Genomic DNA, 26,363 nt, shown 5'->3' with positions numbered 1-26,363 from the left:
TGCAAAACTGTTTTTGTTACCACAAAACTGCACTACCTTGCTAGTTTTCTTAGACGCAAAGTACACACAGATACAGCCGGATATACAAGAAGTACATCTTCAGCAACAAAGATCTGTTCATTCAGATTTTGTATTTACTGGGCAACTCTGCCAAACGGCGAACAGATTGTCCCATTGTTTTTCCTTCTTTGATAGCTAATTATTTTGTGACCTCTCTGCTGAAGCCATAAACATATTATTTCTAAAATCTGTTTGACACATGCTGGGCTGCGCACAAAGAGCTGTGAGGAAGAAAGATGTCTGGGGACAGCCTTTTCTATGCCCACTTCGCCTCACGGTTGTCACAGATCTGTTCCAGCCTCGATGGGGCTTGTTAAACTTTGCAGAAGCCAGGATATTCACTGCATTGGGAAAGCAACCAGGAGGCCTGCGGTAACCTAAAGACCACGGATGATGGCATCAGATTTTGTGATCCTAGGCCAGGGGTAGTCAAACTGCTACCCTCCAGATGTCCATGGACTACAATTCCCAGGAGCCCCTGCCAGCGAATGCTGGCAGGGGCTCATGGGAATTGTAGTCCATGGACATCTGGAGGGCCGCAGTTTGACTACCCCTGGCCTAGGCTGTCACTTGGATCTCAGGAGTCTTAGGAATGTTGCAAGGCAAGGCTGGGAGTCTTGCAGAGATGACTCACTGGCTTCTGACTCTTTGGGATCCTCTCCTGAATCCACGGCCCTGACGTAAGAAAGTGACAAATCCGTGTTTACCACCATATGCACAAGTCGCATGCACCTTTTCGTATGCATGATTCACATGGAGTAGGATAGGTCTGGTTTATATATTCAGTGTAACAGTATATGATACCTGCGATATTTTCTTCCAAGAAGAAACTTGCACACATATGTTTACTGTGGATGTGTCCACATATTGTTCGCGATGTGTATTTCTTTCCAGTGTGTCCAGCCTCTTCATTTTTAATTATCCTTGCTTTGGTTTATTGCATCAGACATTTGAATGTTCCTCTGTCTCCTCTGCAAAAACAGCCATTCGAAAGGAAACCTATCCAAGGTTAGATGGAGACTCTAAGCAAGGCTATTGGGTACTCCTGTAAATGTATGTGGAGAAATTTCAGGCTTCTGTTCTTTGTTTACTCTTTTCTTCTGCCAGATCTGAGGCTGCATCTTCACAAGCGATACTGGCTAATTGCGGACTAATACTATTTCCTCACTGGTGAACTACCTGTAAATCCAGATGTTTCTGAGGAAAAGAGTAAACAGCCCAGCTTCTTCCTTGGGCAAGACAGAGATATGTCTCTGCCAAGCTAGAGAAGAAATGTGCTGGTCTCTCCCATGAACCAGACGAGATGTACAGATTCATTGTGGTACAAATATTGACTTGTGACTCTGGCACTTAACATCTGAAGTTAAATCAGTTCAATCATTGAAATATTTATATTTATTTCATTATAATAGTACATGTAATTGTTTATTCTGTTTTCTTGCTTTGTGCAGTTGGATCCTTCAAAACTTCTGCCAATTTCTTCTTCTTTATAAGGACTTCAATAACTGACTCCAGTCTTAGAAAAAAAACACACCCTGATGTTTAGAAGCTGAGCTGGTTTTCTTTTCACTACTGTCTTCACTCTACTACTCAAAGTAATCTCAAAGCAGCTTCCATTCCTCTCCCCGTAACAGAAACCCTGTGAGGTAGGTGGGGCTGAGAGAGCTCTGAGAGAACTGTGACCCAGGTCTCAAGATCACCCAGCTGGCTGCATGTGGAGGAGGCATGGGGAATCCAACCCACCTTTCCAGATTAGAGGCCGCTGCTCTAAACCACCATGCCAAGCTGGCTCTCTTACATTGGAAAGCCACCTAACCTCAATAAGACAGGTGTGGATAGATCTTCAGTACTGGAAACCCAGAAACCCTTCTCTGCATCAGTAATCTGGGAGGCACAGAGTCCCCAAGATTTAAATGCAGGACTTGACTGAAGAGTCAAAAGAGAGACACATGGTGGGTCACTCAGAGGAGTTTTAAGCTCCATTAGAGAAGAATATAAAGATAGCTTTATCATCAAACTCCAGGCATTTTTGACAGGTGCCCTTGTTGAGGCCTGGACTTCCTCAGGGCCAAGAACCACCAGCAGACTAGTACCCACAGAGCAAAGGGTTCTGCAGGGAGCATAAGGAGGCAAGCGGTCTCTCAGATAGGTTGAGCCCAAACTGTGATTGGCCTTGAAGGTTAATTTCAAAGCCTTAAACCTGATCTGGGCAAAAACTGGCAAGTCGTGCAGCTGCCTCCGTGCATGCGCATTTTTGGCTGCGCATGGCGCGTGTGCGGCCCGGCCGCGCATGTGCAATGCATGGGCGCAGCCCTGCTTCCCCCCCCCCACAGTAAGAAGCTTGCCGGGCTGCAAGCTTGCGGCCTAGTAAGTTTCTTACTGTGGGGGGGGGGCGGGGAGAGGGAGCCGCGGCTCAGTGCCAGGGGTTGGGGACCACCGCTCCACGGTGATTTGGTGAGGACCCTAGCAGCTTCATTTTGTACCAGCTGGAGTTTCCAGGTCAAGGACAAGGGCAGGCCTGCATGGAGAAAGTCCAATCTAGAGGTGACCGTTGGATAGGTCACTGTGGCCAAGCAGTCCTGAGACAGGTAGGGCACTAATAGCTTCACCTGGCACAGATGCTAAAACGCTGTACGAGCTACCCCTGCGACCTGGGCCTCCATAGATAAGGAGGCATCTAGAATCACACCCAGATTTCTCACTGAGGTCAAGATGTTAAGCTGAACCCCAGCTAAGGTGGGTAGATGTGCTTCCTGTCCTGCCTCCTTCCTGCCTAGCCATAGGATCTCCGTCTTGGAGGGGTTGTTTCAGGAAACTCTGCTTCAGCCATCCAGCCACAGCTTACAAACAGCTGGCAAATGTATCTGGGGGGAGTCTGGGTGGCCGTCCATGAGGAGATAAAGCTGGGTGTCATCTACATACAGGTGACAGCCCAGCTCATAGCTCTGGACCAGCTGTGCCAGGGGGCACATAATGTGGGGGAGAGGACCACTCCCTGTGGGATCCCAGAAGGGAGTCAGTAGAGATTCCTCTCCCACTGCAACGCTCTGAGTCTGGTTCCGGAGAAAAGGAATGCAGCCATTGAAAGGCTGTCCCTCTAATTCTGGCCCCAGTGGTGTGGTGGGCCAACAATTCATGGTCAACTACATCAAACGGGGCCGAAAAATCAAGCATGACAAGGATGGCCGAACCACCAAGGCGACCAACATCATCTCCACTCCATGGCCAGGATGGAAGCCAGACTGGTATGGGATGAGAGCCGAAGTTTCCTCCAAGAATGCCAGGAGCTGGTCCAACGCTTCCCTGTCAACTACCTTACCCAGGAACGCAAGATGCGAAACCGGGCAGAAGCTGGCAGGGTCCTGCAGGTTCAATAATGGCTTTTCAGCCAAGGGTGAACCACCGCCTCCTTCAGCACCTCTGGGAACTCCCCAATAGATAGGGAGAGATGAACAGTCTCCCCTGGAGGGCCTCCTATCTGCTGGTCTCTCAATTTGACCAAGAGGGCAGGTGGTCACCCTCATGAAAATATACGCCTGAGAAAGTCAATCCCCAAATGGCTCCCTGTGTCTTCTCTATATCCCCTCCCAAATTCCAGAGTAGAAAGGAGTTGGAAGGAGGGGGGGGGACTTTCTAAGTCTCACTCTGCAACAGGCAGGTATGGGGGGGGAATGGAAGCGGAGGAATGAAGGGCTTTTTGCTAAATGGCCCAGCAGCCAGCCTGAGGGAAGGAGGACATTTTTGAAGGGGGGGGGGAGGAACACATGGAGAGCTTTCCAGCCTTGCTGCCAGAGCAATGAGGAACAGGGAAGGATGCAAAGAACCCATTTTCTCTCTCTTTTCATGAACTGAGTTTTAATTTTTTTTTCTACACTCAGGGGCAGAGAGGGAAAGACGTGCAAATAGCCCCCCCCCCACCCCCCGGATGTTTCCATAACCACAAAACACACCAGGGAGCAGAACAAGGTCTGTACACAAATCCACAAACAGCCCTCACAGAATCACAGAATCATAGAGTTGGAAGGGGCCACACAGGCCATCTAGTCCAACCCACTGCTCAACGCAGGATCAGCCCAAAGCATCCTAAAGCATCCAAGAAAAGTGTGTATCCAACCTTTGCTTGAAGACTGCCAGTGAGGGGGAGCTCACCACCTCCTTAGGCAGCCTATTCCACTGCTGAACTACTCTGACTGTGAAAAACCTTTTCCTGATATCTAGCCTATATCGTTGTACTTGAAGTTTAAACCAGTGGTCCCCAACCTTTCTGAGGCTGGGGACCGGCAGGGCTGGGGACCGATTTCGGCCGCGCATGGCGAATTCGCGCGTGCACGGCCTGTGCGGGCGCAGCCCGATGCGTGGGCGTGGCCTGGCCCTGATTCCCTCTCCCCGCCCTCCCGCAGTAAGAAGCTTCCCGGGACACAAGCTTTTGGCCTGGTAAGTTTTTTACTGCGGGGGGGGGGCGGGGGCGGGGAGAGAGAGCCGCGGCCCGGCGCCATGGCCTTCACGGCCCGGCACCGGGCGGCGGCCCGCAGGTTGGGGACCACTGGTTTAAACCCATTACTACGCGTCCTCTCCTCTGCAGCCAACAGAAACAGCATCCTGCCCTCCTCCAAGTGACAACCTTTCAAATACTTAAAGAGGCCTATCATGTCCCCTCTCAACCTCCTTTTCTCCAGGCTGAACATTCCCAAGTCCCTCAACCTATCTTCATAGGGCTTGGTCCCTTGGCCCCAGATCATCTTCGTCGCTCTCCTCTGTACCCTTTCAATTTTATCGACGTCCTTCTTGAAGTGAGGCCTCCAGAACTGTATTCCAGGTGTGGTCTGACCAGTGCCGTATACAATGGGACTATGACATCTTGTGATTTTGATGTTTTCATAAACTGGGTTTAATTTTTTTCCTACTTTCAGGGGCAGAACAAAGTTCACACACATGCACAAACAGTCTCTTTTCCCTATCACATTCTCCATACGCACACTCCACCTCCCCCAGCCCTCACATAGCCTTCTGACGTTGCCAACCCCAGCCCAAGCCCTCGGGAACAGCAACCCCATTGGCTGGATGAGCCTGCCTGACTCCCTTCTAAGGCCTGCCTCCAAAGAGCTCTCCCATTGGTCAGAAAACCACAGCCATCTTGCCAGTAGCTTGAGGTGGCTGCCCAAAAAGGGGGTGTGGCACCTGTCAAAAATGTCTGGAGAAAGGTATTTTTATATTCTTATTAGTATTTGGGGGGGGGGAAATGTATTTTCCACAGTCCTCTACAACCCTTTTAAAACACTTTAGAAACATTTGTGAAAGGGTAGTGGCCGCCAAAACAATATGGCTACTGAGGGAGGCGGGGTCAGTCACAATTACAGAAGGTTGGGACGTCTTAAACCAAAAATCTTTACATGGTGGGACTGCTGTTTCTAACTGGACTTTCAAGGAAGACCAAAATGTGACACTTCCTGGGGTGATCCAGCTGTGAGCTGCGGACCAAAGCCACCTGGCCAGGGGCCAGGTGAGGGGACCCTTTCAAGGCCTTAGGAATGGGATTTGAATCTAGTGTATGATATAACCACGACTCTAAAGGTAAAGGTATCCCCTGTGCAAGCACCGAGTCATGTCTGACCCTTGGGGTGACGCCCTCCAGCGTTTTCATGGCAGACTCAATACGGGGTGGTTTGCCAGTGCCTTCCCCAGTCATTACCGTTTACCCCCCAGCAAGCTCGGTACTCATTTGACCGACCTCGGAAGGATGGAAGGCTGAGTCAACCTTGAGCCGGCTGCTGGGATTGAACTCCCAGCCTCATGGGCAAAGCTTTCAGACGGCTGCCTTACCACTCTGTGCCACAAGAGGCTCTAACCACGACTCTACTTCCAACCAAAATATCTGCTGCCAGTTTTGAGCTGGCAGTATTCTTGCAGCTACAATTAACTGTTTAAAGATGCCGTTGTGTTTTAGCCATCTTTCCTGTAGCAGATGTAGCACCAGGGCCAGATTTTCCTATAGGCTAATTAGGCTTCAGCCTAGGGCCTCAAGATCAAGAGGGGCCTATATTCCACATTTGTATAAAGGTTAATACCAATCACAACATGTTTCATTTAACATATTTTTAACCGCTCCTGCGGAGCGGATAAAATAAAGTAGTAAGGGCTAAAGGGGAGGAGATAGGGCGGGCTCTGTCTGTGATAAAAACTCAGAGGGCCCAATCAGGAGCCGCAAAGTGGCTCCTGATTGGGCCCTCTGAGTGTCACTCAAGGGCCAAGCAGCCAATAGGGAGCCACACAAACTGTGGCTCTCCATTGGCTGGTTGGCCGGGCCTCGCCTGGGCCGACAGGGGACTTGCCGGCTCAGAGTAAGAAGCCTTCCCCAGCAGTAAGTCCTCTGGCCGCCTTCCCTTCTCCTTTCCCGCCCCGGGTCGCTAACGCCGCGCACCCACAGAGCCTTCTGCCAGGCCCTAGGGCAGGCAGAAGGCTGCCCCATCCGCCGCCTCCACCCACACAACCACCCATCCCCCTCTTCCGCACCCCCCAAAACGTGCCCCTGCGCTCCCCCCTCCCCAACTCTCCCCTCCCTCTTCCTGAATAGCACGGCCCTGGCCCTGGGGCTGCCAGAATCCTGGGGCAGCCTGCAGAGACGGCCGCCCACCCGGGCTTCTGGTAGGGCCCGCTGTTGCCTCTGCAGGCCGCCCTGGGCTTCTGGCAGCCCCAGGCCCAGAGCCGCGCTGTTCAGGAAGAGGAGCGTCGGCAAGCCGGTGAGTGGGGCAGGGGTTCCCTGTCAGCTTTGGAGGGGGGAGCGCGGGGCCGAGTTTTGGGGGGGTGCGGGAGATGGGCATGGGTGGCTGCGTGGGAGCGTGTCCCTTCCCCTTCCCCCTTTTCCCCTTTCAAAGCCCATTTTTATAAATGGGATTTGAAACTAGTTGATATATATTACAGTAATGATGTATTTATTTCATGTAATTTACAAACGTAATAATGGGAGGTGAAAGGGCCACATAAGTGGAATCGCCTAGGGCCTCTTTTCATGTAAATCCGGCCCTGTGTAGCACCATTGTCATATCCAGATTGCAGTTTAATATCCCAGAAATTAATCAGAGGATTTGATTCCAGTATGGTTAAGAAGAGCAGCAGCCACTAATCCGGAGACCTGGGTTTGATTCCCCACTCTTCCACATGTAGCCAGTTGAGTGGCCTTGGGCTACTCACAGTTCTATTAGAACTGCTCTCCCGGAGCAGTTCTGTCAGAGCTATCTTGGCCCCACCAACCTCACAAGGTGTCTGTTGTGGGGAGAGGGAGGGAAGATGATTACAAGGTGCTTTGAAACACCAGGTAACAAAAAGCAGGGTATAAACACCAACTCTTTTCTTCTTCTCCTACCACATACCCCCCTCCAAAAAAAATCCCTTTTAGAACTTCCATCTTCAACAGAAATCAGAGGCTTTTCTGCACACGATAAATACAGTGAAATGCTTACCTAATGTAGTCATATTCCCGGCACTCTGCATGGCATCGCCAACCTCCCGCTTCCGGCAAGCAAACTTCTCACTGTATCTGCCATTTTAAAGCGCGAGTTGGTGAATCCCCAAAAGTGGATTCCCCAACCTAAAAAGCGCTATCCCCCAGCAGCCAAAGAAAAGTATGGAGGTGAAGAAGCACTACCTCCGCCTCCAGTGTCCCATCCTTGCACCCGCCTCCCTCTCCCTTCTTATGGGGGACGGGAAGTGCTTTTTAAAAATGGAGCACCAAATAGGCACACAAGCATGCAGGCAATGCCCGAAATAAAATTACTTTCCCCCAAAGTTGTGACATAAAGCATGCCTCCCTAAAGTACCCCCCCCCACACACACACAAATCAGGAATGAGATTAATGTTTAAAAGTTTTCTAAAGACTCATGATTCCATAAGGGGTGGCGTTCAAAAAGCACTATGCTCAGGTGTTTAAACAGAGAAATATGAATTAATACTGCCTGTGAGCTGTTTGTGAAGTGCTGATCTGTGTCCTGATTCTCCAAATAAAGACTTCTCCTTAAAGCTTCAGCCTGAAGCCCAAAAGGGATGTCTGTGGCGCAGATCTGCTGGGTCCCAATCGCTTGGTTCCTGACAACCAGCTGGCAGCCGGCTTGTAATTCACCAGTTTCACTGGGTGTTTTTTCAAGGTGCCAGAATCTTTAAAGTTCATCTAAGGTGATGGTGAAATGCCGTTATCAGACTCAATGGATATTGTTATGCTCCCTTTAATCTCCAGGTAAAGAGTTCCGAACCAAAAGCCATGGGCTTTGGCTAGGAGCTCTTTAACTAGGAGTTTTCCTGCCTGACTGTCTCAGGCATGAATGGATAACTATTCCCTCAACCCGGGGGTAGTCAAACTGCGGCCCTCCAGATGCCCATGGACTACAATTCCCATGATCCCCTGCCAGCATTTGCTGGCAGGGGCTCATGGGCATTGTAGTCCATAGACATCTGGAGAGCCATAGTTTGACCACCCCTGATGTGGGCAGTGGCCTTCCAGGTTACTAAAAGGGGAGTGAGATCAATGGGGCAGAAACAATGGACCCAGGGAGAAAAGAAGATGAGCAGATGAGAATGTTCTTGGTCGACAAAGAGCGAACCAACCTGCTGCTTCCCTGCCCCAACTGAATCCAGACTGTCCATTATACACGTGGGAAGACTTCTCCTCTCCTGTCACCAATGGAAGACGGAGCAAACCGGCATAAACGCACTGACAGCCTTAAGAGGCAGCACTGAAATAGCTCTAATCACGGACATTATGGTCTGGAATAGGCCTCAACCTGTGGGTTTTGAAGGTTTGCTAGTAGTTATGAGGGTCCAATCTTTCATGCTCTTGATGTATCTCTTTCCCATTGCTTACATGCTACATCTAAAATCAGTACAGGTATTGTCTGGAATAAAAATAGCATTTTAAGCAAGACACTCATTTTAATAATTACAGTTTTCACCAACAGGGACCATTTCATTTTTAACATCAATATTTTGAAATAAAATGCAATTCTTTGTCAACATCATATTCAAATATTTCATCTTAACACCAGTTTTTGACATCAATTTTATTTGCTCTTATGAAGAAGAAGAAGAAGAGTTGGTTCTTATATGCCGCTTTTCCCTACCCGAAGGAGGCTCAAAGCGGCTTACAATCGCCTTCCCATTCCTCTCCCCACAACAGATACCCTGTGGGGTGGGTGAGGCTGAGAGAGCCCTGATATCACTGCTCGGTCAGAACAGTTTTATCAGTGCCATGGCGAGCCCAAGGTCACCCAGCATGCTGCATGTGGGGGAGTGCAGAATCAAACCCGGCTTGCCAGATTAGAAGTCCACACTCCTAACCACTACACCAAACTGGCTCTCTGATGTGCTTGTATTTTTATTTTAATATGCTGTAAAATTTATTTTAACCCCTGCAACTAAGTGGAATTATTTCAGCTTAGTCATTAATCTCTTTTACTTTGAAAGGGCTTTTCCAATGTCAACAGTGAACCATCTGCAACTGCTCTCAATGTATAAGTTTCTTAAACAGCAATTTCTAAGAGGCAGCTGCAAATGCAATGAACTAAATGTAATGTAATAAAAAAATAAACGGTGATAAACAAAAACCAGGGTGGATGGCACTTTGTGAAATTAACAGTGGACTGCTTTGCGTTTCCCACCTAGTACTGTAATTAAATTCTCACCAAGTATTATTTATCTACCTGGTGTTTTGTGAAATCATAATTGTGATGCTGATTAATGCCTTATCGGTAATTTGAGGAGTTTTACAGTCCCAATCCTTTGCATGTTCACTCAGAAGTAAACCTCAGTGCCTTCTGCGGTATTTGTTCCCAAGTAAAGGCCTACGTAGAGCCTCTTGTGGCGCAGAGTGGTAAGGCAGCTGCCTGAAAGCTTTGCCCATGAGGTTGGGAGTTCAATCCCAGCAGCCGGCTCAAGGTTGACTCAGCCTTCCATCCTTCCGAGGTCGGTAAAATGAGTACCCAGATTGCTGGGGGGTAAACGGTAATGACTGGGGAAGGCACTGGCAAACCACCCCGTATTGAGTCTGCCATGAAAACGCTAGAGGGCGTCACCCCAAGGGTCAGACATGACTCGGTGCTTGCACAGGGGATACCTTTACCTTTACCTTTAAAGGCCTACGTGATCAAAGCTGATACAGGGATGACCATGGACCAACTGAAAGAGGCCGTCATTGACAGAGACGTGTGACGAAGACTTTCCTACAGAATCGCGAGGGTTGGACACGACTGAACGGGTAACATCATCATCAAAGGCCTACAGGCTATTCACGGGGACCTAAGGCCGTTTACATGGTTCTTCTCTCTCACTTTATCCTCAACACTAACCCTGTGAGGTGGGCAGGCTAAGCGGGAACAGCTGGCTGAAGATTACTGGGCAGGCTTCCATGCCAGGAGGGGGGATTTGCACTTGGGTCTCCCAACTCCTAATGCCACACTGACACCCTCCCCCAAGTCTACTTTTGCTATCTATTGTTTTAAATAAAACCAGAGTCCAGTGGCACCTTTAAGACCAACAAAGATTTATTCAAGGCGGGGGCTTTCCAGTGCAAACACAGAGTGCTCCTGGACTCTGATTTTATTGTGCCACTTCAGACCAGCCCGGCTACTCGTTTGAATCTATTGTTTTAAAAGTGAGACTGGCAGAGCCTCAGACTCTAAACCAAGGAGGGTTGCCAGCCTCCAGGCGAGGCCCGGAGATCTCCTGGCATTAGGACTCCTTTCCGGCCGCCCTGGAGAGAACGGCGGCTTTGAAGGGCCGGGAACTCTCCGGCGTTGAGCCCCGCAGAGCTCCCTCCCCCGGCCCCACCCCTCCAATCTCCAGGAGGGTCTCAACTGGGAGTTGGCAACCGTCCCTTGGAGGGCTGGGCGAAGCGAGGCACAAACCGGGGCCCGCGCGGGGCAGAGCAGCCTGGCGCGCCCGCCGGGCTCCCGGCTCCTCGTCCGCCCCCCGGGGGTCGCGCCCGCCCCGTCTGGCCCTGTTCGGCGCCCCGCTCGGGCAGGAGCCCGCCTCGCCGCCCGCCACGCTCCGTCCCGGGAGAGCGCCGCCCGCTCGGCCGCCCGTCCGTCCCCTCGCGCGGGGGCCGACCCGGGCCGGCTGCCAAGGCCAGCCCAGCGCCGCGCACCTGGGACCCAGCGCCCGGCCCGCCCTGCCGCCGCTCCCCCTTCCTCGGGCCGGCCAGCCGGCCTCCCTCCGCGGCCCGAGCGCCACTTCCTCTTCCTTCCTGCCCGCCCCGCTGCACAGGGGCCCGACGGCGCTGGCTGGCTGGCTGGCTGGCCGAGTGCGCCCGCCCGGCGTCCTGCCGCGGGCCGAGACGGAGACAAAGGCGGCGGTGCCTGGCCGGCCGGGAGGCTGCTCGGGAGCGCCCAGGCGGAGCGCAGGTAAGGGTCGCCTCCTCTCCCCGGACGCAGCGCTCGGCCGACGGCTCTTGCCGCCCCGCGGGCCGCCTTGGGCTGGCTGGCTGGCTGGCTGGCTGGCTGGCGGGGGGGGGGGGGGGGAGGAGGGGTCGCTTCCGTTTGCATACCACGGGCGCCCCCGCCAAAGGGGCGGGGGGGGGGCGTCGCCGGCCCTTTCGGAGCCCCCCTCCTGTTGCGTGCCGCCGTGGTGGAGGATTGGGCTGACGGGACCCGGCTCGAGTTTGGCTCTTGTGGCCCTTCCTTGGGGGCCCGGGAAAGGTCGAGCGCCCCTTCGGGGCCAGGAAGCGAATTTCTTCCAAGCCAGACTGGCCCGGGAGTCGGCGGGGGGGGGGGAGGGGCATCAGCTGGGCATGGAATTAGGGTGGCTGTGGTGGTGGGCAGGTCGTGGTGCGTTGCCTGCGTTCTGCCGCGGGTGAGACTAGATGACCCGGGAGCCCCCTTCTACCTCCGTGGTTGTGGAATTCTATCCCTGGGCTCTCCTGTTAACAGGGAGCAGGTGAAGGAGAAGACCTCTTTCTCCACTGCCCGTCAGAGTAGACCAGGAGTGATCAAACTGTGGCCCTCCAGATGTCTATGGACTACAATCCCCATGAGCCCCTGCCAGCAAAGGCTGGCAGGGGCTCATGGGAATTGTAGTCTATGGACATCTGGAGAGCCACAGTTTGACTACCCCTGGAGTAGACAATACTAGCTTTGATGGACCACAGGCCCGGCTACACAAAAGGCAGCATCATGTGTGCGTGGGAGTGGTGACCCCTCCAGTCCACAGCCTCTGCAGAAGACTAGTTGCTGACCACAGACTCAACATTGGGACTTTTTATGTAATGCACTTATATCCTGCTTTTCTCCCCAATAGGGGAGCCACAGCAGCAGCTCATCCTTCACCTCTCCTCCGGGTTATCTTCACAGTAACCCTGCTAAGTAGGTCTGGTTGAGAGAGGGTGACTGGCCCGAGGTCACCCAGCAAACATGAGAGAGAATGTGAACACGGGTCTCCCAGAGACTCATCTGGCATTCTTAACCATTGCGCCACACTGGCTCTCATGGGGTGACCATTGGTTTTGGCTCCCTTGTGCTTGTGCCAGTGCAGTATTTGTATTTGCAAACACCTAACTGAAGACTTCGAGCCTCTTGTGGCGCAGGGTGGTAAGGCAGCTGACATGTTGTCTGAAGCTCTGACCATGAGGCTGGGAGTTCAAACCCAGCAGCCGGCTCAAGGTTGACTCAGCCTTCCATCCTTCGGAGGTTGGTAAAATGAGGACCCAGCTTGCTGGGGGGTAAACGGTAATGACTGGGGAAGGCACTGGCAAACCACCCCGTATTGAGTCTGCCATGAAAACGCTAGAGGGCGTCACTGCAAGGGTCAGATATGACTTGGTGCTTGCACAGGGGATACCTTTACCTTTTTAAACTGAAGTCTTCATGCTTGCAGACACCTTACAGTTCAGTCCCCGTCTTGCATTGGTGCACACCTGAGTTGCCTGACAGTGGAGCCCTCCAGATATGGCTCTTAAGAGACACCTCTAAGCACAATAATGGGTCCTGTCCCGTGGTTTGCACGAAAGTTGTGGATTGCCAGATCCGGTCGTGCCCTTGTGTCAGTCGTTCTCATTGACTGGGTCAAGGCATGCAGAGGAAAGCTCAGCCTGTTGCTCAGAGCTGTCTGCTGTTTTCAGTCCCCTCCCCCAAGTTTTCCATGGGGGGGGGAATAAGAGGTACTTCTATGTTTCTAGGAAATGTGTGTTGCTCCATCTGTGTGAGAAGTGATATATTTTAAAAACAGATTGCCACTAGTTGACCTTGGACTAAACTTTCCTGTAACATTTCCTTTTTTGTGTGTGTCAAAGCATGTTTAAAAATACAGATCACCAACTGGTCTATACAGTTGGCCACGTATTCTGGGAACAGCAATAGCTATCACAATATTTTTTAATGCAGAGCCAAAGTATAATAAAACAATTTGCAAAAACATTTGGATTAAACCAGAGTGTAAAATGGGTGGCTTCTAATGGAACGCCTGAATTGAGCTTTATAGAGGCCGAATAGAACAATTAATAGTGTGGCTGGATGTACGTAGTTGTCAGTAAAAAGTCGTTCCCTTTGTGGATGGAGCAGGGAGAAATGTTAAAAGTATTTTCTCCATTTTGGAGCTCATATGTGGAAAATTCATGATTGCACAATTATTGTGCAGACCTGTGACTATTAATGCTGCATGCATTTTGTGTATCCAGTAGAAGCTATTAAATGTTAACCCTTGCTGTGTGGATTGCATAGATAGCCTCTTTTGAGTGCAGTTTTTTTTCAGTACCTCCTGCCTACAATTATTTACCTGTGTGGCTTCGTAGGTATAAAATATCTGTACCCAAACAGCATTATGGCCTCGGTAGCTTTTGCAGCTTAGCAGGAGTCCACTCTCTGGCATTATCTTTTCCTACCTATCAGGTGAACTGTTCACATCATCATCATCATTCCATAAAGGGTTTTCTTGACCACAGTTAGTCACTGACATTTGGGCTAGGCAGCTATTCTACGGGCTCTAATGTGGAAGAGTGACTGGATTTTAAAACTTGCCAGGCCTGGCATTACCTCTGTTGAGCTCATGTGCCAGGGACAGCTGGCCCCTATCTCCTGCCTGAGCCTTAATGTTTGTTTTTCAAATGCATGCTGTCTGCTCTTACATTCCTGAATCCTTGAACCTGTTTTGGCCGGACATTGAATGCTCCCACAGCCTTGTCTACTGCTTCCCTCTGCCCCTTCCTCAGTTACAAATGGGCAGCCATGTTGGTCTGAAGCAGCACAACAAAATCAGAGTCCAGTGGCACCTTTAAGTCCAACCAAGATTTATTCCAGGCATGAGCTTTCGAGTGCACGCACTCTTCCTCAGTTAGTATGACTTCTAGAGTAGAACACTGGATCATGGTTAGCTCCAAAACCAGAAGACTGGAGGGGAAAGAAGGAACAGGTGAGTTCCTGACTCCTTACTGCAAAAGACTTTTGGGGGCTAACACTACTGCAGTGTTTCCTGGAGAGGCAAACATTCCACAAAGCGGAAGTAATTGAGGAAAATCAGGCTAGAAAAGCCTTGTGATACTTTTCCCATTCTGTTTGCTTCAGCCTCGTTCCATAATGTGGATACGAAGACACTGTTACAGTACAGAGGTGGAAGAATTTGAGATTTGCTCCCCACCCCCAAAAAAGAACACTCCTTTTTTAGTTAATAATTTTTATTTAAAAGCAATATGCTACAAATTACAGAACAATTTCGTAAAGGCGTTAAGCTTCTATTTTACAATACGGAAAGAGAAAAACAGACCTTTTTTCCCCTGGAAGAAGGGAGGGGGAAAAAGACTTTAAAAAGCACATCAGAATATCACATCGCTCCTGTTGAGATGGTTTGAGCAGACTTTTTATGAGAACAACTTGCATCACAACACCCAGTATCTTTTCTTAGGATGAGGGCATAGTTGTTTCCTTTCCATCACGTGGCATGGAAATGCAGCTCAATGCCAGTGACTTCTGTTATGGATCCTCTTCAGTTCCTTCTTGATTTATAGTGGTGAGCAACTGGGCTTTCAGGAAGCCTTCTACATCACTGCAGATCTCACAGGAACCTCTGGGATGTTTTTGAAGAACCCCCGGATGTACCAAGGCACAGTTTGAAAACCACTGGGGTTCCCATCCAGGTGTCCTTAGTAGAAATGAGACCAGAAATTAATTTTTGTTTCCAAATTGAGAATGGTAGAATTGCCTTGGTAAACTTGTTGAGCTGTTTTTAGCTGTCACCTCATCAAAATGTGTGAAATGTGCAACTGTTCAGTGATCAAATAGAAGAAAGGAGTAAATATGGGTGCTTCCTTGAAGGAGGGGAAGCGCTTCCATCTTGCTTGCATGTCTGGAAGAGTTTTTATACCTTCTGGGCAAATAGTCAGCACAGCACTTTTGCCTGATCTGCTGCCCAAAGCCAAAGACGGCCTTTTCAAGCAAGACTGCAAAATAGCCCTGTGCCCGCGGTCAAAAGTTTTCCTGTAACAGTGGGTTGGTTTTCTCTGATGGGATGGTAGCCTTCCAAGAACTTGGTGATCCTGTAGCATTTATTGGGCTTGCACACACTGCTGTGGTGTGTCTAGTTCACTCTGTGGCTAAGTACCAGGTTGCACCCATTGCAGTTTCAGCAAACAGCACAAGCTAGGTGCAGTTTTGGAAAGTCTACCCAGTCAACAAAACCAGTTTAATTGCACAAATAAGTAAGGTGTTCAAGGAAGCTTGTGCAACATGTGGTGCTATGCACATTTTGGATCACTCAATGTTTACTTTACACTCAGGGGAGGAGCTTATGTGTGTCACCTCTCACTTATTTGCCCCTCCTCTGGTGTCTCCTATTGTAGCCTCACCCCTTGAGATCTGGCAGATTGGGGGAGGTAGGGTGTTTTTTCGGTTTATGGCTAGCTTGTTAGGATTGAGGAATTGTGTGGTTTTATGTATGTATTTTACTTGTATTGCATTTTATTCGTTGTTAGCCTCCGCAAGCTGGCAGGCCAGGAGCAGCAGCCTACAAATATAATCATTAAATAATCAATAGAGAGCAGTAGCATCTTAAAGACCAAAAGAGCGAGCAGTAGCATCTTAAAGACCAATAAAATTTGTGTAAGGGTATGAGCGTTGCCTATGAAGATAATACTGTTAGTGTCATTGTCCATGTTACAGTAGGGTAAGATACTAGCCTGCTCTAACAAGGGACTGTCTGTGTACGGAATAAGTGGGGCTTGTTTCTGGGACATGGATTGCTACCTCATACTTTGAAGGCCAGGCAAACTGCAAAATTGGGAAATACCAGAAAGGAGGTGGCTAATCCTCTTCAGAAATGATAGCAGGATGGACACGGAACCGTTTTAACAGCACGGTTGCTCAGTGTTTAGTCTTTCATGCTGTTGACAGGTTTTGAGTTGTCAAGCCCTGGGCTTGCTAATATGACTCTGATATGACTATGGGGAAGAGCCTCTTGTGGTGCAGGGTGGGAAGCGGCAGAAATGCTGTCTGAAGCTGTCTGTCCATGAGGCTGGGAGTTCGATCCCAGCAGTCAGCTCAAGGTTGACTCAGCCTTCAATCCTTCCGAGGTCGGTAAAATGAGTACCCAGCTTGCTGGGGGGTAAAATGGTAATGAGTGGGGAAGGCAATGGCAAGGCCACCCTATATTGAGTCTTCCATGAAAACGCTAGAGGGCGTCACCCCAAGGATCAGACATGACCCAGTGCTTGCACGGGGGATACCTTTACCTTTATGACTATGGGAGATATGTTAGCCTAAGGACAAAGCCCGACGGGCGCTAGAGCTTGGCAGTGGGAAGAGGAAGGGGAGGAGTTGTCCAGTCTGTAAGGGCATGGGGTTGAATGTGTGTGTTGTATGGGAGGTTGTGGTGGCATGGTGGCAAATGAGGGTATGGGTGTGGAGATATGGGTGTCAAGAACCTGTGGTGTGGAATGTTCGTTGAGTGTGGGAGAGGACTGACCTTTGGGAATTGTGGCATAGTGGTTACAGATGAGCTTTCCAGAGCCATGTCCTCAGATATGTGAAGGGAAAATCAGACTGGAGACTCTTCTTAGGGGGAGATTACATGGCAACCAATTCCCCCCAGTTCTGCGTCATTTCCCTTCTTGTGTGAATTAGGCCACAGACACCGAAATGCCCCTCTACCCTAATACACAATACACAGGTGTCCACCCTGTTCCTTCTTCTCCATTTTTTCACTGTTGATAAAATATTATGTGCCCACATGCTTCTTTCATGGTTGCTCCTTAGAAGAAGAACGGATTTTTTGTACCCTGTTGTTTAGTACCCAAAGGAGTCTCAAAGCAGTTTACAAACACCTTTTCTCTTTGTCTCCCCACAATAGTCAACCTGTGAGGTATGTGGGGCTGTGAGAGGTCTGAGAGAACTGGGAATGGGCCACAGTGACCCCGCAGGCCTAAGGTGTCTCAAAGCATTTTCCAATCGTCTACCCTTCCTCTCCCTCTCACTATTTAGTTTCAGGCGGTAAGGATTTATTTAGATCTTCCTGCACTTTCCAGACTCACAGGACTCATGTTGGTCTGCCTGTCTGTGCCCCAGAATACAAACAGTTGCTGGTAAGGGCTGGCCATAACCCATAGGCCAGGAGGGACACTCCTGCACCACTCCCTCCCAACTGCAGGCAAAAATGGCTCATTTGAAGGCTGGACTCTGAGGCATTGTATGATTTTGAAGTCCCACCTCCAAACCTCCAGAAATATTTCCAACCCAGGGGTAGCCAACCTCCAAGTGGAGCCTGGAGAGCTCCTGGAATGACAGCTCACTTGCAGAGTATAAAGATCAGCTCCCCAGGCAGAAAGGGCTACTTTGGACAGGGTTGTGGCAGAGAAGAAACATTTAAGGCTTCCCACACAGGTTTTTGTTGAATTGAAAGACCTGAGGCCTACTGAACAGGGTTGTTGTTGAGATGAAACAGGAGACAAAAGAGCCAGCTTCCTCTGCAGAATAACGCTGTGCAGTGGCCTCAAACCTGCAGAGAGTTGCAAAGAAGAAAGACACATGGCTTGGCTGTGTCTAACCCCCGGCCAGAGCAGTATTTTAAGTGAGAAGGGGCTTTTCTGTGGCCTCCCTGTCAGGCAACTGTTTGGCAGAAGGGGAAAGTTCCCCCCCCCCCTCAAAAGCAAGGCCCTCAGGCTCCCCTGCGTTGCTCTTGGAAAGGCCTCCTTCCCTCAGTCGGGGCCTGTCAGAGGCTCCTTCGCAGCAGGCCTGAAGGGAGGGGGGAGGGAGCGCATTCTCCAGCCTCCAGCCAGCTCTGTCAGGGTTCTGGGGCAATTTGCAGTTGGACTTGACAGTTAGGGCAGCCTTGGGGCGAAAAGGGCTGGCACAGCCTGTCCAAGCCTCCGTTCTCACCCCCCCCCCTTGGCAGCCCTACTGACCTCCTCTCCCTCAGGAGCAGACTGGCAGCCATTTCTCCAGATTGCCCCTGGCTGGATGGAAATTTGGTCTGTCCTGGTGAGGGGCCTCATCCCCTGGTCTCCTGCTGGTTGCTAGGTTGGGCCTGGCAATCCTGGTGCAAGGCCATAGTAAGTGGCTTCAGGAGAAGGCGCCTGGGAAGTTTCTTGAGTGAGTCAAGCTGGCTGTGCAGAGATTCTCATCATCATGCCTGCCACTTTTCAGTCCCTCAGGAATTGTCTGTCCAGTCTGTTTACCTCCCACAAGTCTTGGGACAAGTCCACCTTCTCTCTCTTTCTCTCTCCTCCTTTTTGCGTGTGGGAAATTATGTAAACATCTAGCATAATTAACACCAAAGCCCGAAACAAGCTTTCCTGAAAGTTTCACTTCATAAATTGTATATTTTCCCCTGCAATCTGAAGCCTTGCTCATTATAACAACACCTCCCTTTATAATCATTGGCTTCTAAACTATTAAGTTTCTGAGGTGTACAAAAAAGATGGAAGATAATTCCTTTTAAAGGAGTAGACTGTTTCCCCCCTTCTGAAGAGCTGCCATTAAATGCCAATTAGATACCTTTACTATTATCAGCAACAAGTGTTGACCTGAAATAACCCCCCCCCCCTTGCTGCTTCACATGCTGACAGCTCAGTGCGGGGAGGAGAGTCATGGGGAGGGATCTCAAATCCCCCACCATTGCCAAATCCCCACACCAGCTGTTGAGCCCAGAGTTTGGGTCCTGCTCAGCTGCTGGCCTTGCTGCTGTGGCTGGGCCTGGCTCGGCTGCTGGTCTCCTCCAGTGCCACAGGTCCTGTGGCTGCTGGCCTCCTTCGCTGATGTGGCTGGATCCAGCTCAGCTGCCGGACTTGTCCCCTGCTGTGACCAGGCTTCTTGTGGCTGCCAGCCTCCTCCACTACTGCAGGCGGGTCCGGTGTGGCTGCTGATGTACAGATAACACTTTTTTAAAAACTGGGGGCCAATTACTACACAATATAGTCTTAATGAAATGGTCAGATTTTTCTGCATACCTAGGGGGTTCCTTCAAGTTTGCAGAAAAATCCCTTTATGCCCAGGTAGCCACAATCCATGGATTTAACTCTGCAGATGGGGGCCATGTGTGGCTAACAGTATACAGAAAGTTTTCCTTCAGTCCAGTCAATTCAGTCCAGCTGCAATTGAAGATCTAAGACAGGGGTAGTCAAAACTGCGGCCCTCCAGATGTCCATGGACTCCAATTCCCAGGAGCCCCTGCCAGCAAATGCTGGCAGGGGCTCCTGGGAATTGTAGTCCATGGACATCTGGAGGGCCGCAGTTTGACTACCCCTGATCTAAGAGATGGGAAACGGAGGAAAAGAGGGCAGACTTCTTTTTCTGGGGGAAACAGAGCTGTGGGCTCAGCACTGATGAAATTGTGATGTTAGGTTGTGAAATGCAGAAGGTACAGCTTGACACTATTAGTCAAAACTCAGAAGTACAAAAAAGTACAGCAGACCTATCACAGCAGTCATCATGGCAGATACCAAAAGCTTTCCAGTTAAGTTGCACATATTTAACATTGTTAGTGAGTAACAAATGCATTGTTCCTGCTCACGTCACATCCTGGATAATTTTCCTGGCAGTTATTCATGTTACAGCATAAATACACACAGAAGAAAATTGTAGTATCCCTTAAAATGTATTCGTATCATCCCTTGCAATTAATAAGTATTGTGTATTTAAATATCAAATAAAAGTAAGCCCATGTTTTCCTGGGATATTTTCCACGAATCCATGTTATGATATTCAGCTGGAGTCGATTCAGCCAAATTCGAAAGGGTCTGAAGCACTCTTCCCTGGCTCAGATTCAGCCAAATCAATGTGATTGATTCTGAAAAGGCCGGAAAGCAGCCAGCTCTTTAAACTTTGTGGAGGGCAGGCACAGAATTCCACACACCTTCATTCCACAAGGCAAGCCAGCTCTTTGATTGGGGGGAAAGAGAGCACCAAACAGCTGACCTTGACAGATCAGGTGCTTGGCACTCCCTGAGAAGGGCAGCATTTAATGGCAGCATAAAGCAGCTGATCTGTCATGATCAGTTGCTTTGCATGTCCTTTAAATGCTTCCCCTTGCTTTCTCCCACTGGCAGCCAGTCTCCGAAGGCTCGGTAAGAATGAGGGCATAGTGGACAATTTCACCTTGCCCCTGATATCCCAAATCCCTGCTTGGCATGCCTTTCATTTCCCAAGGAGTCAGCTGTTTGATGTGCTGCCCCCCGCCCCTCCCGCCCCTCAGGAGAGCTGGCTGCTCAGCTGCTGGCCTCCGCTGCTATGGCTGGCTCTCCTTAGTCTGGCAGGATCTAGGGGCCTTTAAAGAGGCGCTATTTGGCATTCTCTCCCCCCTCCTTTGGAGACTCTCAATAGCATTTAAAGGGCCCTCAGGAGCAGCTGTTTGGCAGGCTCAACCAATCAATCAGCTGAATCAAGTCTGAATCAATTTGTGCTTCACTGATTCAGCTGATTTAAACGCATGGGATGTTTGATTCAGCTCAAAGTCTGAAAAGAACCTGTATCTGCGTTGATTCAGGTACTTTCTGTCTGAGCTGATTGCCCATGTCTAGTAGGGGGCAAAATTGTACCTTGCTTGGAGTGAGAAATGCTTTGCCCCTGGTTGGTAACCCAAAATATGGATAGGTAATCATTCAAGTTTTTATTTTTATAACTGTTTGCTCTATTGCAAATAATACTGCATTAAAAAAAAATCTTTGGGAATGATACTCTCCTGAGTCCACTTCAGCAGAGAGGGTGGTTTATACATTCAAATAAATAAATTCTGCATTATTGTCTTTTGACCCAGACATGTATGGAGAGAAAGTTGATCCTGAGTGTTCCTTGCAATTTGACTAGCTGAATGCTTTTTTGCTTTTAGCAGACATTGACTCTTTCCTTTGAAATCTGCTTGTGTTTAGCTTTGAGGTCTTTCTTATCTATCTATATTTTTTACTTAGCTTAACTAAACTTTTGCTCAGTCTAGTCTGTCAATGAGTAATTCCTGGCATTTACTTTATATGAGGGGGGCCAAGATTTCAAAGTCTTCAAACTACTTCAGATACTGCAAGTCACAAAATGAAGGGCAAACATTTTACCTAGCTGTAAATCCTGTTGATTTCATTGAAAGGTTGTTATAGTCTCTCTAGATTACCCCTTGTAGATGTACAAAGCAGAACAATAGAACAAAGTTTGAGTAGTGGGATCTTGAACACCAACAAAATTTAATTCTGGCATGTACACGAAAGATTATACCCAAAGTGAAACTTGATTGGTCTTTAAGTTGCCACTGTACTCAAACTGTTCTGTTGCCTATCCATCTGAGAGCAAAATAATGTAAGCCACATGAGTCCCTATTGGGGAGAAAAGGAGGTATAAGTTATGCATTTTAAAGACCTGTACAGTAGTGAATACTATGAGACTTTGAAGAGGGAGAGGTGTGTTCTAATCGCTGCTCGTTGGTCGACCCTGGGTCAAGCGCTCTTGATGTTTGCTGTCCTGAGCCGCTTGATGGGGAGGGCAGGATAAAAATGTAGCAGATAAACAACACAAGAAGTTATCATTGGTATATCTCAGGTAGGAAGGAGATAGCTCTTAAATCATCTTTGCTACACTAGCTTGATCTTGTCCGATGTTGGAAGCTGAGCAGGCTGGCTTAGGCTAGTATTTGGATGGGGGACTGGTAAGGAATTCGAGGGTCACTATATAGAAATGTGGTTCAGCATTGCCGCCTTGGTCTGGCACACGTATAAGGACAGCATTCAAGAAATGTACAATGACTTTTGTAATATATTAGCTGCTTTACATAGAACATTAACAGACATGGACAGTGGATGCTGTGTGGACCGTTAGTCACATTTGTGGGCTAGTAGGACAGATAAAGTATCTGGTAGAACATCCCTACCAAGTTCCAAGCCCTGTGGAACTGATTTGGGTCCAATCAAGTTAGGAGCCAAATACCCAGCATACTCTCCATGTATTTGACTCCATGTTTGATTAGAGAACACAGACGTGGATGCTGAAAGTGCAAGCTGGGATATGAGTAATACTTGCCTTGAACAGGGCCTGTTTTTGAGAATTTAGAGGCCTCTGTTTATTTGATCTGTCCCACTGGTCCACATGGTCCATATGTGGCTAACAGTCTGCACAGTGTCCTTTGTATGTCTGTTAAGGTTCTGTTTATGTAGGGGAGCTAATATATTGCAAAATTTATTGCACATTTTTTTATGCTGTAGCTATGTGTATGCCAGACCACTGATCAAGGCAACAATGCCAAAACATGTTTGTCCAGCAGTGTTGAGACATTAGTATGTTTAGAGGATCGGATTTTATGAGGTTATGCACAGAGCCTTTGGGAGTTTTTAATTTATATTACATTATAAGTAAATATTGGTCTTTTTATATTTTAGAAACATCCCCATTAGGCCTACAGACATTTCCCTTTTTGTTAACCTTTTTTTGGCTCCTGGACTCTCGTTTGATTTAAGATTTTTCTCCTTTTTGTTGTGGCAACCCAGCTGCAAACCAGTACACCTGGAGTATTTGGGTCTAAAGTCCTACTACCTTGCAGAAATTAAATTGGCCTCAACCAGGGCCAGGGCCTTGGACCTAGCCTGGTATAATACTGTCCAGCGAGTTCAGAACTCTGTGGGACCTACAGGGCTTGTAAGACAAAGCTGTTCCGCGGGGCGAATGGTTGGGGCCTTGAAGCAACCTGAGAAATCTGTTGGTCTCTCTGTTCAAATCCACCTAATTAAATCCACCCAGTGACATCGCAACTGAGGGTCATTTTACACGGCTTCTCCCATCTCTTTTCCCACGAGAAGGAGGCAGTCTGGGGCAAATTAGTTTCCATCTCTTAGGATTTTTAGATTTCTAGAATAAGATTTCCCCCCTATTTTTGTATATTTAAATTGTGTGTTTTAATCGCTGTACCACTGAACAAAAGTAGGATCCCCCTGCAGCATCAGAGATGGTCAGGTCATGAAAGGGGTATTGGGCACAGCTGTCTCCATGGTGGCTGCATGGCTGAATTCGCCATTGTGTTTGTCCGCATGATGAGCAACAGAATTTGGGGTCCTTTATTTGTGCTGTTGAGCAGGTTCTGCCAAAGGCCCAATTTGAGAAGCATTTGTGTGCCTTCTTGTCACTTGCAATCTGAGTAAACAAGGGCAGTCTTTGGCAGCCGGGGCATAACTTGTAGCTGCCCAAGATGACTGAGAAACGAAAGGAAGACAATATGGGGCATGTGATAGAAATGCCAGTTTATCGCACCTTGGGGTGACTAAGAACCTGAATCTGGGAGAGACCCAAACAGATGGGAAGAGGCTTTTGAGGGGCTGGGGTTATCCAAGGAGGGTAGTGGGTGGTGGTTGTTGTTGTTGTTGTTAGGCCAACTTGTAGCTGGCCAAGATGACCTTGGCACCTATGGCTTTCTTTTGCCCTAAGTAGTGGTCGGATGAGGGAAGAAAGAAGCCAATATGGGGCATGCCATAGAACAGGGGTAGTCAAACTGCGGCCCTCCAGATGTCCATGGACTACAATTCCCAGGAGCCCCCTGCCAGCATTCGCTGGCAGGGGGCTCCTGGGAATTGTAGTCCATGGACATCTGGAGGGCCGCAGTTTGACTACCCCTGCCATAGAAACACCAGTTTATCACACTGTAGGGTGGCTAAGAAACTGAACCCAAGATAGACCTAAACTGGTGGAAGGAGACTAGAATCTTGAGGGCAGGAGATATCAAAGGGGGATAGTGTTGCAAAAACTTAATTTTGGGCAGGGTTTGTGATTTAAACCAATATCCTTGAATCGGAGAATAAATCTGTGATAGCCTTTAGACTTCACAGAATCCCAGGCAAAGGGAGTGGGGGAGCTTTGTCCATTACTGCATCCATTAAGATCAGCTTGTTTTTCACTTGGGCAGTTATTTTTCTTGAAATAATTGTTCCGTTTTCTTTGAAAAACTGTTAAACACATTTCCTTACTTATATTCACAGTGGGACACAAAGAACACCTCGTATAGCTGACGGGCTTTTTGGTAAAATTGTAATAACAAACATGGATTCAATCTCATGCATTCGTACTGAGGTAAACTTTGTTCATAACCCATTTCTTTTTGTGACAGGAGCCTATTGAGGCACTGTCTCTCAAACACACAAGCGTATGGAAGCCGAGGCATTCATTGACTGACTGACTAGATTCAAACGGGTAGCCGTGTTGGTCTGAAGTAGCACAATAAAATCAGAGTCCAGGAGCACCTTTAAGACCAACAAAGATTTATTCAGGGTGTGAGCTTTCGAAAGCTCACACCCTGAATAAATCTTTGTTGGTCTTAAAGGTGCTACTTGACTGACTGACGGAGAGAGATTCTGTTAACTGACACTAACTGACAACACAGAACAGAACCGCCCTTCCTTTGAGACGCAGAGTGCCCTCCTGCAAGCATGCAAAAACCCAACCGGTTCTGCCAGAGGCCAGATTCGAGAAGCATTTGTGTGCCGTCTTGTCACTTGTAATCCGAGTAAGCAAAGGCAGTCTTTGTCGACCAGAGCTTAACTTGTAGCTGCCCAAGATGACTGAGAAACGAAAGGAAGACAATATGGAGCATGTGATAGAAACGCCAGTTTATCGCACCTTGGGGTGACTAAGAACCTGAATCTGGGAGAGACCCAAACAGGTGGGAAGAGGCTTGAGGGGCTGGGGTTTATCCAAGGAGGGTAGTGGGTGGTTGTTGTTGTTAGGTGCAAAGTCGTGTCCAACCTATCGCAACCCCATGGACAATTATCCTCCAGGCCTTCCTGTCCTCTACCATTCCCCAGAGTCCATTTAAGTTTGCACTGACTGCTCCAGTGACTCCATCCAGCCACCTCATTCTCTGTCGTCCCCTTCTTCTTTTGCCCTCAATCGCTCCCAGCGTTAGGCTCTTCTCCAGGGAGTCCTTCCTTCTCATGAGGTGGCCAAAGTATTTGAGTTTCATCTTCAGGATCTGGCCTTCTAAGGAGCAGTCAGGGCTGATCTCCTCTAGGACTGACTGGTTTGTTCACCTTGCAGTCCAAGAGACTCGCAAGAGTCTTCTCCAGCACCAGAGTTCAAAAGCCTCAATTCTTTGACGCTCGGCCTTCCTTATGGTCCAACTTTCACATTGCAACTGGGAACATAGCCTTGACTAACTGATGTGTGAGTGGGTGGTTAGGGCAAGAGATTCTTGTCAGTTGCTGTGTAGGTCTGAAGCAGCAGCAGCGGCACCTTTGAGACCAGCCTAAGCTTGAATAAAACTTTGTTGCTCTTAAAGGTGCCCCTAGACTCAAACTTTGTTATGGTGAGAGTAACCCAGCTCTCTCAGTGTTCTCTCTTCCCTGTGTGCAGCGTGTGGATCTATAATGGGGGTTCCCAGAGGTCTGTCCTCTGCAGGCACAGCATTCATGTTCACCTTGGAAAAATAGGGGAGGGCTGACCTTGGCTTCCTTGGTAGTAGACCTGTGCGTGAAAGATTTTCAGGATTGCACATGAGAAACGAGATCACAGATATTTGATTTAGGCATAAATCTTCTATGTTCTCCAACAGATCGAGGCCTTTCTGCAATGGGACTGTAACAGAAACAATTCTGAAGAAGATATCAAAGCGGTGTTTTAAGTAGCTGTTAGAAGGTCAGTTACCATACATTTCCTTTTGCTATAACTCACAGTATTATGTATAGAAAATACTTTAAATATATTTAGTCATACTTTACTGCATTTTGCACTGTTTTCACTGATCACACTACTTTTTGCTCTGTATATAATATTTGGTTTGCACACAGTCCAATGTGTGGTCTTTTATTTTGTGTGGCCTCTGATATGCTGGTATTTGGTACTCTCTCTGGCATCTTTATTTTTATCATTATCAACTCTTTGACCCCTGG

General features: G+C 48.7%; 1 protein-coding gene across 5 annotated transcripts in view; it reads left to right on the top strand.

The window, feature by feature from the left end:
* Nucleotides 1-6,022: 6,022 nt before the first annotated feature.
* The window catches only part of RIN2 (Ras and Rab interactor 2), a 104,626-nt gene continuing 84,285 nt past the window's right edge, over nucleotides 6,023-26,363 (top strand). The window contains exons 1-3 of one of the 5 annotated variants that reach the window (XM_077310344.1): nucleotides 6,023-6,117; nucleotides 24,459-24,549; nucleotides 26,027-26,109. The gene's annotated coding sequence lies outside the window, so the exon portion shown is untranslated. Of the gene's footprint in view, nucleotides 6,118-10,170; nucleotides 10,302-11,123; nucleotides 11,446-24,458; nucleotides 24,550-24,860; nucleotides 24,983-26,026; nucleotides 26,110-26,363 lie in introns of those variants that run through there. The other 4 variants (XM_077310343.1, XM_077310345.1, XM_077310342.1 and 1 more) reach the window with 4 other exon arrangements.

The sequence above is a fragment of the Paroedura picta genome, chromosome 14 (assembly GCF_049243985.1).
Source record: "Paroedura picta isolate Pp20150507F chromosome 14, Ppicta_v3.0, whole genome shotgun sequence".
NCBI lineage: Eukaryota > Metazoa > Chordata > Lepidosauria > Squamata > Gekkonidae > Paroedura > Paroedura picta.
The sequence above is the reverse complement of the archived record's forward strand: the minus strand, read 5'-3'. Positions and strand labels throughout refer to the sequence as shown.